Here is an 18,244-nt window from a genome sequence, read left to right on the forward strand (position 1 = left end):
CCCCTGCCCTGAGGACGACACATGAATTTGCAGTTTTCCATATATATATATATATATATATATATATATATATATATATATATATTTTTTTTTTTTTTTTTTTTTTTTTTTTTCCTTACCTTCCCATCTTGGGTGCTCTGGGTGGCCAGCAACACTTGTGGGTCCCAGGATTCTGGACACTGGGGAATGTTCCTAGGATGGACCATGAAGCCTCTTAGGGGAGAACTTGTCCTCAGGGTAGGAAGGGTCAAGGACAGGCCTTGGAGAGGCCGTCTGAAGGAGAGGAGAGGCTTCAAGTACCTCTGGAGAGTTCTAGCGGGAAATCAATAGACACAAGCGGTGGAGGGGTTCCCCTAAGTGTTGTCAGGCCAGGAATGAGGCCTGCAAAACGAGGTAGTGCACAGAGACAACTCAGTGCCCATCCCAGGGGCCCTTCTTGGGCTCTGGGGAGCACTGGGCAGGGAAAACCTTTCCAGGGGCTGGGAGGAAGGCACGGCAGGAGTGGGGTGGGCGCTGCAGAGCTGTCTCGCACACACTGAGACACCCCTGGGGGGCCCTTGAAGCAGGGGTCCCACGATGGCAGGTGGACATAGAGACCAGCACCATTCAGTCTCGTGACCGTGATGCTCCTCGACTCAACTGAGACTCACGTGCATGAGAAGTGGAGGCGGACAGCCCCCTGCCTGCAAGGTCTCCTCCCGCGTCTGTGCCCGGCCATCACCTACACCACCTCCCCCTTTCCCTCTGGGCCCAGCAGAGTGTTGGATAAACGTTGGTGGAAAACAAGTAGGAAGAAATGAAGAAGTGGAGAACTGAGGGCCCACCCGGGACCCCCCAGTATTCAAACTGAGCCCCAAACCCGTCTCCAGCGTGAGCTGCGTTGCGTTCTCCTGCCCTGGTCTGTCCCAGGGGTCTGCGGGCGCTTTGGGGGGAGGGGGTCCCAGGCACACGGCCCCACAGAGCCAGCGTGCGGCCGCACACTCACCTTGCCCCAGGCGGGGAGGGCACAGGCACCCAGTACGGGTCTCTGCCGCGGGGGCTGTCCTGGGGGGTGAGCCTCAGCTTTGTAAGCTGTAGCTGGGCATGGGCATGGCTGGCCTCTGACCCTCCAGGCTCTCTCCTGAGGCACCTGTGTCTGAGCACGAATGAAAGGCAAATCTCCTGTGACTTCCAGGTGAGGTGTGTCTCTGCCACCCATTAGGATCACCTGGGGCGCGCTGAGCGTGCCCTCCACCCCCAGCCCCCCTCCCCGTATCCCCATCCAGGCTTCATGTCACAGCAGCGCTGGACTGGTACCCAGGCGTCAGTTTCCTTTAAAATGCCTTAGGTGACTCTAGGGTACAGCCAGGTTTGAAAAAAGGTGATGTAGGGAGCTTTAAAGAAATCCCCATGCCTTAGCCTTATCCTGAACCCATGAAACTAGGCTCTCGGGTGCCTGGGTCTCCTTTGGTCTGTGGTTGTGTTAGGTGTCCAGGTGATCCTAGTTTGCATCGGGGTGAGGTCTGATCAAGCTCAAAGCCCACATTTTGCCCACGAGTCACCTGCAGCCCAGAGAGTCAATTACCTCCCTGGGGACATGGCATACCCAGTGGGAGCAGGAAACGACTCCAGCTCCAGGGCCCTGAACCCCAGGCCAGGGCTCATCCTGTCACACAGGGCGGGAAGAGGGCACATAAGGACACTCCCTCCAGCCAGGAAAACCCACAACTGGAGGGTTTGGGTTGGCTGATTTGGTCAAGAGAGGTCCTGAGATTCCCACTTGACTTTGATCAGAGAACTTGCACAGGGCAACCACTCCCCTCCCCTGACTTTTAGTAAACCCAAAGGGCAAAGTCCTTCAGGGAGACCTTGCCCAATTTCTGAGCATGGGCATAGAGTGTCTTGGTACTGAGGCTGATGAAGATGGTAAAGGTTAAACACGAACTCGCTGGAGGAAAAATCTGGAAGGAAGAACCACACCCAGGGGAGCCTTCTGGGCCATACACACCCCACATATTCTGGGGGGCTCTCTGGGGTCTCTGCGCTCCTGGCCCTGATTCCCAGGGCTCTTTCTGTCCATCCCAGCATGCAGTTCGGTGGGAGCGTCATGGGTCTGGAGGCCGACTGCCTGCTTCCCCTCTAGCTCCACCACCAACACCTGCTGGAAACCAGTATTTGCTGAGTGCCTGCCATTAGCAGGAACGATACCTTCTCATGCTTGGCCTCTCTGTACTCAGTTGGGGATTATTAATGCCCATTTTACAGATGGGAAAGCTAAGGCTCAGGGAGGTTAATCGCTTGCTCCAGATCACCTGGGTATGAAGGCACAGCACTGGGATCTAAACTCAGGTTGCAAAGTCCCTGCTTTCTCCTCTGGAGCACCATGTCCCCCAGTACCAGCCTCACCTTGTTCAAGGCCAAGGTCCTTCACCTGTTAAGGGCCTCCTCCTCTGTTGAGATCTCAGTGGCTTGCTTCTGGTCCTGCCTGATAACCCACACCACAGCCTGGGCGGGGTGTCTTCTGCACTCCTCTGGGCCCCTCTGGACCCAGCCCATGGGAGGATCCTCCCGACACGGACACACTCAGCCTGGGACAGTGGGCTGGCACTTTAATTTTACAGGACAGTTTTATTATTAACATAACATTAAGGGAATTAAAACACCATTAAGGGAATTTATTTATTTATTAAAATATTTTATTTCTTTATTTGACGGAGATCACTAGTAGGCAGAGAGGCAGGCAGAGAGAGAGGAGGAAGCAGGCTCCCTGCCGAGTAGAGAGCTTGACGCAGCTCGATCCCAGGACCCTGGGATCATGACCTGAGCCGAAGGCAGAGGCTTTAACCCACTGAGCCACCCAGACACCCCACATTAAGGGAATTTAAAGAGAAAACAGCACAATGTACAATCTTAACGACTCCTCTTCCACAGTCTTCTTTCGTGCCACTTTCTAATCTTGAGTTGGAGAAATGTACATTTTTTAAAAACTGTGTTCTAACTACAGCGCTTATAAACAATTTTGTGTTCTGCTTATTTTATTTCGAACCAGCTTATAAATACGTTTTCCTAGGCTCGTCCTCACACTGCCCGGATCTAGCATCTGCAGAGTCTTTCTGTCCCCTAGTTTGTGCCATCGTCAAATCGTTCCCCAATAGCCCGAAACTGCGGTTCATTTTACACGTGACTGCGTAAGGGATGCTTCTGTCCACACACTCCCTTTGCAGGGGCGCAGAGGCCAGGACTGCTGTGTGTGGCTGTGGGATAAGAAGGGCTGGGCTGGGGCGGGGAGTGTGGGCAGATCCTCTGTCGCCTGGGCTGTGTCTGCCCCAGCCAGGGTCAGGAAGCAGGCTTCCCGGCCACCGCCCTGTGGGCAGCCGCGGCCCGTGCAGCTCTGGCAACTTCTGTGCGGTCTCAGGCTCTGAGACCCTTGGTGCTCTTCCTGCTTACATTTGCAAAACTTGACCGTGAAGAGAAGACTCACCCCGGAACGCTATTTCCGGAGAGTCACTGGATGCAGAACAGTGTGCGTGGCGGCAGGGTGGGGGTGGGGGGGAGGAGTGTACGTCGTGCTGTTGGGGACCCCAGCGTGAATACCGCGTGCCCCCGACCCTAACGCTGCATGCAAATGAGCTTCTTGCATCCCCTCACACGCTGGAGTAGCTGTTTGACAGAGGTGGCCAGGAAGGACCCACGCTGTCTCCTCTAGGAGGTAGTGATCATGGGCTCGAATCCGCATGTGTCAGCTTTCCATCACTCCCAAGACCTGGAGAGGTAGGAAGTCTCAACAGAGCAAAAGTTGTCATTTCCAACAACCTCAGGAAGCAGCTGGAACTTTGGAGCCACACCCCATTGGGCAGGAAGAGGGGCTGGGGTGTTGACATGGTGGTGAAGTGACAATGAGGTGAGGGGCAAAAGTTCCCTTGAAAGCTGAAGAAGGCAAAGGTCTAAGTCCCCTTGGGGCTTTCCTGTCAATACCCCAGAGGGGGTTCCTATCCCTCTCCAACGTGGCCATCATTTTTAATGTACGCACTGTGCCTCCATCTGGGTGAGAAGCTTCTGGAAGGCAGGGTCTGGGTTACACTCTACTTCAACCTTGGGAATCGATGAGTCTCCACCACTGTGGGGCAGCCTCCTGAGCTCGGCTCTGAAGGATGGGTGTGATCTGAGTTGGTATAAAGAAATGGGAAGGGCAAGCCAGGCTGGGAGAGGGGAATGGGCAGGGAGTGTGTGGGGTGAGTGGGGGATCAGTGAGAAGACCGCACACACTAGGTTGGGCCTGCATTGAGAAAAGAAACCAGGCTGGAAACAGGGCCCCCGGAAGAGCCCTTAGCCTGGAGAGAGCTCCTCTTCCATGTCTGATTTTCTCTGGCTCAGAGTGGAGAACAGTGATGAGGGTTGGGGGTTGATTACATTTGGCACCTTCTTGTGATCATTCAAGGGGAAAAACACAACCCAACACTAGATTAGGTAAACAACCGAGATCCACGTTGCCAAGTCCAGACCCTGAGTGAAAACAGGCTGTCTAGTGCCTGTCTCAATTCAAACTACAGTCTCCCATGAGCACAGCCCTGCATAGGGTCCCGAGGGAGCCGCAGGGACTCTGAGGGCGGGGCCTAATCACTGCCTTGACCAAGGCTTTGTTGGGGGGGCAGGTGATGCTCAGGCTAGACCCGCTGCACAGCACCAACAGGGTGGCTGCTTGGGAGGTGAGAGAGGGTCCTTTCTCTGCAATGCCCCCTCTGTTCCTCACCTCTGCTCCTCACCAGAAGCTCCAGATCTACCAGGAAAACCAGGGGAGGCAGGGACCATCTTCTGGAATGACCAGGGCTCGCTCCAAATGCCTCTGCACCTCGACTCTGGGGCTCCACCACCCTCGCCATGTTCCCTAGGGTCGGCAGTGGAGGAGGGGGTCAGCCCCTTCTCTGGGTCCCAGCCTCTGGGCTGTTTGCTAATTTTGGTTGAACTCTGGTGTTAAGTAAAAACATCAGGGATTCCTGGCAGGCACTCAGATGAAATGAGACTTAGAAAAACAGAAGAGTGTCCAGGTCTTCCCAAGCAGTGTAAGCAACAACAGCCCAAGCTGTTGATGGCCCCTGGAGAAGCCCCCTTGGCAACAGCCAGCCCCGCACCACCTGCATTTAACTGGGGAGCTTTTCTCGGCCTGTGGCTCAGGTGAGAAATTCTGACCCACATGTCCAGCTGACTCTTGGATATTTCCATCTGAATGGAAACACCTCACCCTCAACAGGTCAAAGCCAAAGTCTCCCCCTACCCCTGACAGCCCTGTATGTCCACTTTGTTCTCTCTGACTCTTTCTCACTCGGTGGTGGGTTCCGCTCTCCTCCCGGAAACCGGAACCAGGCACGTGGGACACGCCCTTGTCTCTTCTATCCAGACACCAGGCAGTCCCCGCAGCTCCCCATCTTCTTCCCCGTTTCTGCTGCTTCCTGGGCTTAGGGGTCTCCTTTTGAACTGTCACAGCTCACTGTTTGATGATCCTCCTACCTCTGTCCTGTCCCTTCTCAAAATCATCCTTGACCCAGCTACCAGGGGGATCCATCCAAAATATAAAGCTGATCGAGTGCCCTGCCCCCACTCCCTTGACAGGGACAGAGGAGAAAACAGTTGCAAACCATTCATTGCAGGGTCCAGTCCTGTAAGTGGGGATGTAGATCTCTGTCCCGCTTCCTTCCCCTTGTAGGAAGCAGTGGGGAGAATATGTGAGAATGGCTGAATTTGTGACTTACTGTTTAGGGCAGCACAGAGAAAGACTTAGCAGTCACTGAAGGTTCATATTGTAAAAAAAATGTAGGTGAAAGCTATAAGGCACGTTGTGTTATGCTGGAAAGAGGGCTATGAGCACCTTATCTTAAAAATGAATATTTTTGGGGTCCCTGGGTGGCTCAGTGGGTGAAAGCCTCTGCCTTCAGGTCACGTCATGATCCCAGGGTCCTGGGATTGAGTCCCACATCGGGCTCTCTGCTCAGCAGGGAGCCTGCTTCCTCCTCTCTCTCTGCCTGCCTCTCAGCCTGCTTGTGATCTCTCTCTGTCAAATAAATAAATAAAACCTTTTAAATAAATAAATAAATACTTTTCAGTGTCCGTTACCACCAAGGGAGTCCTCTTGCCCCCGTCCCTCACTACCCCCTGTCTCATACTCACGTGCGCCCAAAGCTCCCAGATTGTGGTCTCTAGTATCATTTTCCACTAACAGGAATGAGAATTCCACCGAGGACAGCCGATTCCACGTCTTTAAGAGGCAGGGAAAAAATCAGGATGGGGTCTGGAATGTCTTCTTGTTGCCAGAAAGCAAGAATGCTTTCAACAATGTCAAGGGCAGTGCTCTGAGGACCGAGGAGCCAAACCGAGGGGTTCCTGAACCAAGCCTTGACCATTAGGACATTAATTAGAACAGGTTGAGCCGGAGAAGGAATGCGGGTTCATTACAATACTCAAAAAACCAAAACCAAAACCAAAACCAAAACCAAAACCAAACCAAACTAAAAACCTTAAAGTGTGCAGAGAAGTGGTTGGAGATCAAAAAGAGGGTGAATACAGTGGGCTATGTTAATTTGTCTCGGCTTTAGTAAGTGAGGCATTTCATAGGAACAGGTCTTCTGTTTCTTCTACTAATTATAAATCTGCTTATAAAGGATAGACATGTGCTTGTTTCTAACTGTGAAAGCCAGAAACAATAAATGCAGGGAACTCTGAGTCAGCCAATTTTTTGGTGGTGGTTGTTTTTTTAAAGTAAGCACTGTCCCAAGAAAGGGCTTCTCAGTCCTGAGGTCACTCAGGACAACTGAGCAAAGCAGGGTCCCCTGTGTTCCCAGTGGGCCCAGGGAGGGGCAGGAAATGCAGAGATTTGGCTCCTCCTTCCTTAGGGGATAAAAGTTCGAGATGGCCCCTCTAGGTGATAACACAACATCAGCAAGGAGATGCACCTCTTTTTTTTTTTTTTTTTAAGATTTTATGTATTTGATAGCAAGACAGTGAGAGAGGGAGCACAAGTAGGGGGAGTGGGGGAGGAGAGGGAGAAGCAGGCTTCCCACCGAGCAGGGAGCCTAATGCCAGGCTCAAACCCCTGAGCTGAAGGCAGACACCTAAAGACAGAGCCACTCAGGCGCCCTGAGACTCAGATTTTTAATAACGCTAACAGACCAGGGCACTATATCATGACATAAGGCTGGCCAAGCAAAATGCCAGCTCATCTCATTTTAGGGGGGAAAATGTAATGCCACAAAACTGAAAACGTTCCCGAAAGGTGCGGACTTGAAAAGTCTTAGTGAAGTAACAAAGTGTAATTATACAAAGGAAACTTCTCCCCATATTTGATCTCTTCTCATCAGACTTTGCAACCCAGACTCAGGCTGACCCAGGACTGATTCAACCACTCAGATTTTCACAGACTCTAGCGGTTTGAGATGCTTCTCTTTTGGTTTGGTAAGATTGTTAAAATCCCTAGGAAGGTAAAAATAGTACTTGGTAAAAATCACTGAAATCCTAGGAAGGTGTTAAAATTGGCGCCCCAGGAAGGTGTGGAGTTTAGGATGAAAAACAGAGTGAAATCCATATTATTAGCACTTTTATAACAGGTTTTGACATAAAGGTATTAAGCAGTTTTGGAACTGTGATGTTCTGTATATTTAATACATTTAGAGCTTTTAAAAGGATCTGCTGTATTAAATTTGTGTATTTAAATGCTTGGAGGTGTTTCTTTATGCTGGCAATCTGTGTTAAATGTTTGTGAAAATCCAATGTGCTAAATGCATGATTTAAAAAAAAAATCTTATTTTTTTCAGAACAACTTCAGGTTTATAGCAAAACTGAACAGAAAGTAGATAGTTCCCATATACCCCCTTCCCATAACAGCACACAGCCTCCCACCCTCCCAACATTCCCCAGCAGAGTGGGACACATGTTACAATCAATGAGCCCACACTGACATGTCATTATCAGCTGAAGTCCACAGCGAACATTAGGTTGTACACCTTGGTGGTGTACAGTTTATGGGTCTTGATAAAGGTATAATAATAAGGTGTAATAACATGTATCCACCATTGTACTGTCCTATAGAAGAGCTTCACTGCCCTAAACATCCTGTGCACTCCGTCTACTCATCCTTTCCTCCCCACTAGTCCCTGGCAACCCCTGATCTTTCTATGCTTCCCTAGTTTTGCCTTTTCCAGGCTGTCCTATAGTTAGAGTCATACCATATGTAGCCTTTACACTTGGACTTTTTCCACTCTGTAACACGTGCTTACATTTCCTCCATGTCTTCATGGCTCGCTAGCTCATCCCCCTCTCCCCTTGAGTGCTGAATAATAGTCCACGGTCCAGATGTGCCACAATTTGTCCATCTGTTCACCTACAAAAGGACATCTCATTTGCTTGCAGGTTTTGCAAATTATGAACTATAAATATCTGTGCATTGGTTTCTGCGTGGACAGAAGTTTTCAACTCCTTTGGGTAAATGCCAAGCAGTACAATCGCCAGATCATATGAGAGTGTGTTCCATTGTGTAAGAAACTGCCATCTGCCTTCCAAAGTCGTGATATCATTTTGCATGGCCCCCCAGTAAGCCCCCCAGTGATGCCCCCCAGTGATGAATGGAAAGTTCCTGTGGCTCCAAATCCTCACCAGCATTTGTTACTATCATTGTTTGGGGTGTTGGCCATTCTAAGAGGTGGGTAGTGGTGTCTCATGATGACTTACAATGAAATGTAATGAAAATCAAAGCCACAATGAGATATCACCTCACACCAGTCAGGACGCCTAGCACAAAACACAAAAGAAATAACAAGTGTTGGTGACAATGTGGAGAAAAGGGAGCCCTTGTGCACTGTTGGAATGTAAACTGGGGCAACCACTGTGGCAAGCAGTACGGAGGTTCCTCAAAAATCTGAAAACAGAAGTACCATACAATCTGGTAATTCCACTTTGGGGTGTTTACCCGAAGAAAACAAAAACACTAATTGGAAAAGATACATGCACCCCCATGTTCATCGCTCCATTATTCACAGTAGCCAAGAGACGGAAGCCACCAAAGTGCCCACGCATAGATGAATGGATACGGAAGAGGCGGAGTATTACTCGGCCATAATAAGACTCAAATTTTGCCATTCACAACAGTATGAATGGACCTAGAGGGTGTTATACTAAGTGAAATAAGCTAGACAAAAACATACCATATGATCTCACTTATATGTGGAATCTAAAAAACATAACAAACACACAATAATAACAAAAATGGGAGAGAAACAGCCTCATAAATATAAAGAATAAACTGGTGGTTGCCAAGGGAGATGGCGTGGGGGGAGGGGGAAATCGTGAAGGGGATTAAGAAGTACAGTTTTCCAGTTATAAAACAATCAAGTCATGGGGATGAAAAGTACAGTATAGGGTCTATAGTCAGTAATACTGTAATACACTTACAGTTCAAAATGTATAAAACTGTCAAATCACTATGTTATATACCTGAAACTAATTTAATATTATAGGTTAACCACATTTCAATTAAAAAAAATTTTTTAATAGGCATCAAACCACATGTAAATAGTAGTCAACATTCCTCTCCATTGCCCAGAAGCTCTGCAGACCTGATGAGACATCAGTGGTCTGACTATGCGCCAGAAAGCATGTGCCTGAGTGGAGCAGGTGAGGAAGGGCCGAGTTACTCCTGGTTGTAGATGGGAGGACTTAGGGAGGAGGAGTGTCAAGGGCAAAGGGAGTTAGTCAAGGTTGGAGAGAGGGGGACAAAGAAATATGGTGGGAGAACAAAACTCAGGACGGTGGAAATGGCTAAGAAAGATTTTAAGAATGGGAAGGTTAATATCTTGTTTGGTGAAATCAGCATTGTTGGGATGGGCTCCATTTCCACAAGTGGGCTGCCCTGCGTGAGTGTGGGCTGTTTTGTGCAGAACTCCAGGAGAAGTGATGGAGCTCCTTACCTGTGTCCCTGAGGGGTAGAGAAGGACCAGCTACGGGCAGGGCGAGGTGAGGACACCAAGCCCGTAGCAGCAGGCTGCAGGCTAACTAACTAATGGGGGCCCCTTCCCCCAGGGATGCAGGGCAGGGGGAGAGGTCTCTATGTGACTCAGGAATGCAGCAGTGTGTTGGAACGGGCCTTTATCAGCTCACAAGCTGACTGTTCCATTTTCAGGAATTTTTGTGAGTTGCTTATTAAACTATCAGTAGATAGAAATCTGCCTGGAAGCATTTACACCACAGAAGTTGGCACAAATATTGCAAATCAGCAACTTCCCCAACTCCGCTTACAACGGCCGGGTAAACGGTGACTGGTGCACTATGGCAGGTGAGGTCATCCGTGATCGGGCTCCTGGCCTCTCTCCAGGCTCAGCTCCTGTCACATCCTGCTTTTCACACTGATGCCAGAGGCTTCACAACTCCTGCCTCCTGGCTTTCTGCAAATGCTGTCCGCCTTTCCCTGAATCCCTTTCTTTGTTTTTTTTTTTTTTAAAGATTTTATCTATTTATTTGACAGACAGAGATCACAAGTAGGCAGAGAGGCAGGCAGAGAGAGAGAGGAAGAAGCAGGCTCCCCGCTGAGCAGAGAGCCCGATGCGGGACTCGATCCCAGGACCCTGAGATCATGACCTGAGCCGAAGGCAGCGGCTTAACCCACTGAGCCACCCAGGCACCCCACCCCTGAATCCCTTTCAAGATTCAACTCCAGTGTCTCCTCCTGGGGAAAGGCTCTGTTCCAGGGCTGATGTGTGAATCCACAAGGAAAAAGTGTCTTGACCCTCTGGCGTCTTCCCTTTCATCCCATCCCCTCCAGCTCAAGGCTTTTGAGATGCGCCTGTGCACTTGTCCTTCCTTTCTGTGTCAGGAGAGTCTGGTGTGAGGCCGGAACCTCTCTGAACTTCTACAGACTGATCTCCCAGGGCAGGTTAGTCTTGAAGGACAGTCATGCAGGACCAAGTAGAAGATGATGCCATCTTTTAATTTAGAGGGAAATTCTCCAGGGCATCTTGGATGAAGTGAGCTGAGGGACAGCAAGAGCAGGGCCTGCTGACGATGACAGGGAATGACAGAGGAGAGCCCCTGTCAAGTGCTGAGGCGTGGGGTTCTCCAGAAGGCAGCAGAGGCCTGTGGTCCCACCCATCCCGCCATGCACTGGGCCTCAGGCCTCTGGGATTGGCTCCAACGTGTTAGCGCCCCAGGCCCAGGCCTTGGCTGCCCACTGACCATGTTGCTTCCAGCCAGTGTCACTTTCCGACCCTGTGGACTTGTCAGCAGGGCTGGAAATGGTGACTGGAATGAAAAATTTAAGCTGCAGGGGAATTTTTCAGGGCTGTAGAGAAAAGAGCTGTTCTTGGGGCCTTTACAAGGGTCTCTAGTTTCCAAAACAGATGCTACCTCAGGGTGCTTGGCTCCATCCATTCTCCTTGGGAGAAAAAGGTGGTAGAAGAGGAGCAGGAAAACGGAGAGGTGCCAGATGAACTGGCCTCAGGAACCTGCAGGGAGTAGGGCCTCACTGGATGGCCTCTGGACTGCTTTGCCACCCCTCTGGTCAGGGAGATGAGGGTTCTGGAGGAAGCAGCCAGGAGGGAGAGGGACAGGCAGACAACCTCTCTTGATGCTGTTTCCTGCTCTCAGGCAGTGCCCCATCATTAACACCATTTACTTCAGAGTTCTAATTGACATCTAGAAATTCTACTGACATTTTTGGTAAGATACACAAGCCAGTCTTCCCGGTGCTGGTAGGACACCATCTCCATCGCAGCAGGAGATGGATTAGAATAAAATAGAAGGCTGGGAGCCCACGAGGGGGACAGCCAGGTCCTGCCCAGGTGCTGCCCGCCTGGGCCTCCACTTGAGTGCCTTACTGCTCTGGACTTGCTGTTTCCTGAGAGTGACCAAGATGGCTTTTTCTTGGAAAGCCAGGAGCCTGTTTTTCCTGAACCTCTGGTGCCCATGCAGGCCTGCCCTCGAGGATATCACCACTGCCCAGGGGCCGGTGTGTGTGTGTGTGTGTGTGTGCGTGCGCGCGCGCGAATTCGCAGCTTGCAGAAACCCTTTGCTCAAAGAACTCATCTCTGAGGCAGGTGTGCCTGCCAGACAGAGCTGGGAGTGTGAAATTTCTCAGCAGGTCTGCTCTGAGGGCTGGAAGCAACTCTAGGGTTTTTTTTTTTTTTCTTAAAGATTTTATCTATTTGTCAGAGAGAGAGAGGGAAAGAGAGCAAGCACAGGCAGACAGAATGGCAGACAGAGGCAGAGGGAGAAGCAGGCTCCCTGCTGAGCAAGGAGCCTGATGCCTGATGTGGGACTCGATCCCAGGACGCTGGGATCATGACCTGGGCCAAAGGCAGCCACTTAACCAACTGAGCCACCCAGGCTTCCCGCAACTCTAGGGTTTTATAGGATTCCGAGGAGGCCTCGTTATTCTTGTTATTCCGGCCTGAGCAACTCAAGTGTCATATGTCTCCTTGTATCTTCTTTAGGTGACAGTCCTGCCGTCACCACCTGAACAAGCCATGGCTCCAAGGCAAAATGATGGAATTCCCTTTATAACTTGTGGGCCGGGTGCCTCCCTCTATGCCTCCTGTTCTTCCTGAAGCAGGTCAACCCCGCAAACAGCCGCTGGGTACTTCCGTGGGTCAGTGATTGTGCTAAGCAATGTTTATGCACCATCTCATGTAAAGTCTCCACCATCTTGGGACGAAGCAGAGTTCTCTTACTGTTACCATTTTCCAGGTGAGAAAAGCCAAGCTCGGAAAGTTATGGTAGAGCCAGGGTGCAAACTCCCATCTTTCGGATTCAGGGGTGCGATACTGCCTTCCTGTGCCTGCAAAATTCAGGCTGATTCTAAAGTTCAAGTCCAACTTGGACTAGTCTCTGGACAATAGACAAAGCTTACAGTATCCGTCTCCTTTTTTTTTTTTTTTTTTAAAGATTTTATTTATTTATTTGACAGAGAGAAATCACAAGTAGATGGAGAGGCAGGCAGAGAGAGAGAGAGGGAAGCAGGCTCCCTGCTGAGCAGAGAGCCCGATGCGGGCCTCGATCCCAGGACCCTGAGATCATGACCTGAGCCGAAGGCAGCGGCTTAACCCACTGAGCCACCCAGGCGCCCTATCCGTCTCCTTTTGAGAAAGTAGGAAAATGTCACCCCTAGCACATTTCTGTCAATGACTTATCTAAAAGTTAAATTCAGTGTCAAGTATACCCACTACTGATGAAAACACTGAACTTCTGTCTTGTTTTCTCTCTACGCCATGTTTTCCCACTGCCACTTTGCTGGTAAGTATTATGTCGAATTGTTCGAAATTGGTGTTATTATAGGTAAAACCAGTAAAATATCAGCATTTTCATGTGGTTCGAGCTAATAGTACACATTGCAACTTGAAGAGCCTTCACGTGTCTCAACTGCTCGGTCTCCCTCCATCCCTGACCAGCGATGCCTCTTGTCCAAATTGTGCCCTCACTTCGGGGTTTAGCTGAAATAATGCCACCTCTGCCAAGAAGTCTTTGGTGAATTCCCATCTGGAAACCATCTTTCCTAAACACCCATGGCACTTTACTTGCATTCCTTGTCATCATTTTCCTGCATGGTGGCTGTCTACAGGGGTACGTGCCTTTTTTCTGATGAAGGTACAATGTCTAATTTGTCTCCATCTGACAGGCTCTTTAGCATAATATCTGGCACTTCGTAGTGCTTTTTCAGAGTTTATGGAAGTCAGTTATGTGCCCTCCTGCTCCTTGCAGGGGCAGTGTCTGTCCCAGGGCTTCACACTATAGCCTGTAGGAGCATCTGAGTTGGGAGCACCGGGCGGGGGGTGGGGCGGGGTAGGTGGTATCTTTCCCTCGAGTCCCCGCACTCCACTCCCTATACCGAGGGGGGATACACTCCTCCTCTCTCCCAACCTTGCCCAGGGCTAAACTAGAATGCAGACAGGGCAAGTGATACTTTTGGGGACAATTTTGGGGCACACAATCCAATACCAAACACATGTAAAAGTACTTTGAAAAATAAAGAGCTGTATAAACCTGAGGACTTAGTATTATCTATTCCTTCCTTAATACATTTACCGACGGCCTGGGAACTGTTAGGCAACGTGAGCAGTGCTGGGGCCAAAGTGAGAGCTCCGCATCAGGCAGACAGCAGTGGGGCAGACAGACAGAAAAAATAACCAGCGCCAACCGGGCAAACAGGAGCGTGAAAGACACGGGGGGTAGGGGTCGAGGAGCCCGTAAAACGGGGGCTTCTTGGAGAAGGAGGCCCCCACGGAATCTTGCGTAGCAGGAATTTACCACCGGGGAAAGGTTAGAATGAGGAGGGAAGGGCTTTCCAGAAACGTGAGCCCCAGCACAAGGGTTCTGAGTGAGGAACTCAGGTGTCCATGGCGAATAGGAAGGGTGCAGGTGAGGGCTGGGAGGAGGGGCAGGTCCGGCCGGGGAGGGCCCTGGGAGCCACACCAGGACCTGGGGCTGTGTTCTGGAAGGAGGAGGTCGCTGAAGTTGTGAGCAGGTGAGGGACAGGGACAGGAACAGGAGTGGGTGTCGGGTCCATGGCTGTGTCTGTAGTGAGCACAGCAGCTGGGGGTGCGGAGAGGGGGCGGAGCCAGGGCGGGGCAAGGGCGGGGCCTACCGGACAGCCCGCTCCATCAATAGGGACGCAAGATAGCGGGAGGCTCAAATGAAGGTGGTAGAGGAAGGGGGCCTGTGGATGGAAGCAGAGAAATTGAAGCAGTGTGAAGGAAGCTGAATGTAGAAACTTAGTAAGTCACTGGATGGATGGAGTTAGGGAAGGGGTAAAGAAGGGGAGTTCTGCAGTGTGTATCCTGAGTTTCTTTCCTTTCAAATGGGGAAACAGGTTTTCCCTCCTTTACACGTTTGTTTTATTGACACTTGTTTTGTTGCAAAAAAAAAAAAAAATCAGGACACACAGAAAAGTATCTAAGTGAATAAAGATTCCTCTTAATTCTGCTACTCAGAGATAGTCAATCCCTGGGGGAAAGTTCTTCCAAATCTCTTTCCTGTGATATATAATTTAAAAAAAAAAAAAAAAACAGAATTGGGAGTAGAGTATAATACTGTTTTTAAGACTTTCCATGCTTAGGTATACCTAGGTCAGTCCAATCAGAATCTCCGAGAGCGGAGATTTAAAGCTTCCCAAAGGATTCTGAGGCGCAGCCAGCGTTGAGAACCAGCACTCTAGAGGCAAATTAGTACAAGTCCGCGGCACTGTGAGGGCGCCTGGGTGGTTCAGGGGGTTAAAGCCTTTGCGTTCTGCTGGGGTCAATGATCTCAGGGTCCTGGGATCAAGCCCTGCATCAGGCTCTCTGCTCAGCGGGGAGCCTGCTTCCTCCTCTCTCTCTGCCTACTTGTGATCTCTGTCTGTCAAATAAATAAATAAAATCTTAAAAAAAAAAAAAGACAGTGGCGTTCTGAAAGCTGCCCCCTGCTGAGTCCAGGCTGTTCCGGAAGGTTCCAGAAAGAACTCGGAAATCTATGTAGCATCAGTGATCACAAGGCGCTTTAGACTTCTACCCAAGAGTCAGACCAAATTATGATTCAAAGCATGGAGTCGAAGTCAGTATTTTCAGGTATTCTGCTCAAAGCGCCTGGATGCTCTGCCCCAGCCGATGGGTGATGGGGAGCCACTTCGGTGAGGCAGTAACACCTTAAGGTCTCCAGCCCCAGGCTCTGTGGCTAGCCGGCCTTGCCGAGGAGGCTGTTAGCCAGAGAGCAAGAGTAGCTTCGGGTCCTAGCAAGAGAAGGGATTATAAACTCCGGGAGCAGGCAGTCCCCATCCCCGAGAAAGGAAAGAAGGTGAAGAGGGAAAAGAGCCTTCGGTGCACAGGAGAGCGTCGAGTCCAAGAACCGTAAACATGTATAGGCTGCCAAACCTCACTCTAAATATATTCCAATGATCTCATGTTTTCATATGCAGTGCAATAAAAAGAGGCATTTTTATTCATCTTGGATGACAGCGTCCCGAGCTTTTATGAGAGCGTCGCAGAAGTATTAGTTTAAGCAAGCGCTGCAGTCGGTATTTGAACCCTTTGAAGTCACGTAGACGCGCTGGTGACAGCTCTTTATCTTCTTGCAAGTGGGACCCTCAAATGCATTCCCAGAGAGTGGCGGCGAACCCCTACCCCACGGGGGAAACGTCCCGAATCAGGGAGCCTCCGAGGAGAGCCAAGGGAGGCTTTGGAGGCAGCAGCACATACTTTGAAGTGATTAACATTTCGGTTTGGCCTCTTCCTCCGCGTGGACTTCATCTGTTACTCGTTTTCTCTTTGGCCAAAGAGACCACATCCATGTCCCGAAGGAGAACGCTGGAAACTTTTCTGAAAGCCCTTTTAGGTGAAGCCCACTGAGAGGGCAAAGATAGCTTTACTCCGTTTATGGCCACAAGTCACTAGAGACAGAGACAGAGACAGAGACAGAGACAGAGAGATCGAGAGAGTTCGTCTCTGTCCCACCACGGTCTGTGGATCCTGTCATTCTCCGCCCTCACTGAGCTGAATGTCAATCTCAAAGCCCGGGACCCTGTCAGTGCCCCCCACCGCCCCTCCACTCCCCAGGTGACAGGACCTCCAGCGCCTCTCCACCGCCCACCCCAGAGCGAACCCTCACAGGGGCTCTGGAGTCTGCGCTCCTGCCCTTTCTGGCATAAATCAAGCAGCAGGGTAGAGCTCGGAAATATGACGAATCCCTTGGCTGGCTCTTGCTCCAGAAGACAGGGGGGAGGAGAGGGAATCTAAAGTAACCAGGCCTTGGCTGAAGTGCAGCTAGAATTTAGTGTTCCTGGAGCTGGCCCCAGCCGCTCAGGGAGCTGCCAGGGGAGTCCTCCCTGGGGGCAGCCCCGGGGCTCAGGCTGCAGGAGGAGGGAGCTCCGGTGTCTGTGGACTCTTCACTTCTGAGAACGGACCTGGGAGCGTGGGGAGCTCAGCCCCAGGCCTGGGATGTGTGGGCACCTATGAGCAAGCACGTGTGCTCATGTCAGGGGCCGGGGAGGCCTGACAGTCCCTTCTGAGGGTCCAGTGGAAGGCCATCTCCCTGGTGCCTGGTTGCCAGGGCTTAACCAGCTCCCCATGCCTCTGGTCCCCTCGGGTCATTTTTCCTTGGTAGGGACACTCTGGCTCTGTCTTCCCCACCAGGGACCACCCAGTAGGAAAAGCTGGGGGTCCTGGGTGTCACCCTCCCGCCTCGTCCATCTGCTGGGCCCCAAGGCTGGTCACAGTGCCCACTCCAAGCAGCCCTGGGGGGCCAGGCTCCTCCATCAGACGCCGCAGTCCTGACTGCGCATGACAGGGTTCAGGCCTCAGAGCCAGTCCACCTAGAGGTTTCTTTTCATTTTGTACTTGAAGAGTCTGGAGAGATGGTTCCGGCAGCCACCAGACCAGAGATTCTAAGCACTTGCGTTCAGCGGGAGGAGGGCCCATGGGGGGCCTCCTTTGAGAAGACCTTGGGGAGGGCTCCTGCCTCAGCCACAGCAGCCTCTCAGCAAACACGTCTTCCTAAAACCATTCATCACCTTAATTCACTCCCCTCTCCAAACCTCTTCAACACTTGAATGCACTTTTTTGTTGAAGTGGTTCTTTTTCTTTTCTTTTTTTTTTAAGGGGAGGAGCACTGTGAGACCCTCACAGCCAGAAGGCTGACGGTTACCATCCCCCTTCCCCTCTGCTCCCCAGAGCCTCCTCCAGGCACCGGAATCCACTGCTCTGGCCACAGATCGATTAGAGCAATAAGCTTCCTGGGGCGGGCGTGGGCAGATCACCCAGTCAGGCCTCTGTCCAGGGCTTTCCTGTCACCAAAGCCACACAAATGCAAATACATTTTTCATTAGGTGAAAATAAAACTCACAAGTGACATCAACTGAAAAATGTTCTTTGAGAGCAAGTTATTTCCATTTAAAGCTAAGCACATGACAGCTGGGGACTTTTAATGGAGAGTAAAATTTGCTGGGCTGACTTACTATCAAACCACTTGAGAGTTTGTGTTTTTAATTTTCCTTTTTGGAAAAAGGCAACACTTTGGAGTCCAGAAGCGCAGATGAGGAATGGAAAGGTCTGGTCTGCTCTCTAATTATGGCCATAAAAGACCCTGGACAATCCTCAGCAAAACCATGTTCCAAAACCTAGGCACATTAATTTCCTATATGCTTTCCTTGAAGCTCACTTAATAAGCTGGTCAGGAGACAAACCTCTCTGTTCCACCATTCCCTTGGGCTCTATACCAACGGCTGCATGAGAACTGAAAACTCTGAAACTGAAAACACCGTTTCCCC

This window comes from Mustela lutreola, chromosome 14, assembly GCF_030435805.1.
Source record: "Mustela lutreola isolate mMusLut2 chromosome 14, mMusLut2.pri, whole genome shotgun sequence".
NCBI lineage: Eukaryota > Metazoa > Chordata > Mammalia > Carnivora > Mustelidae > Mustela > Mustela lutreola.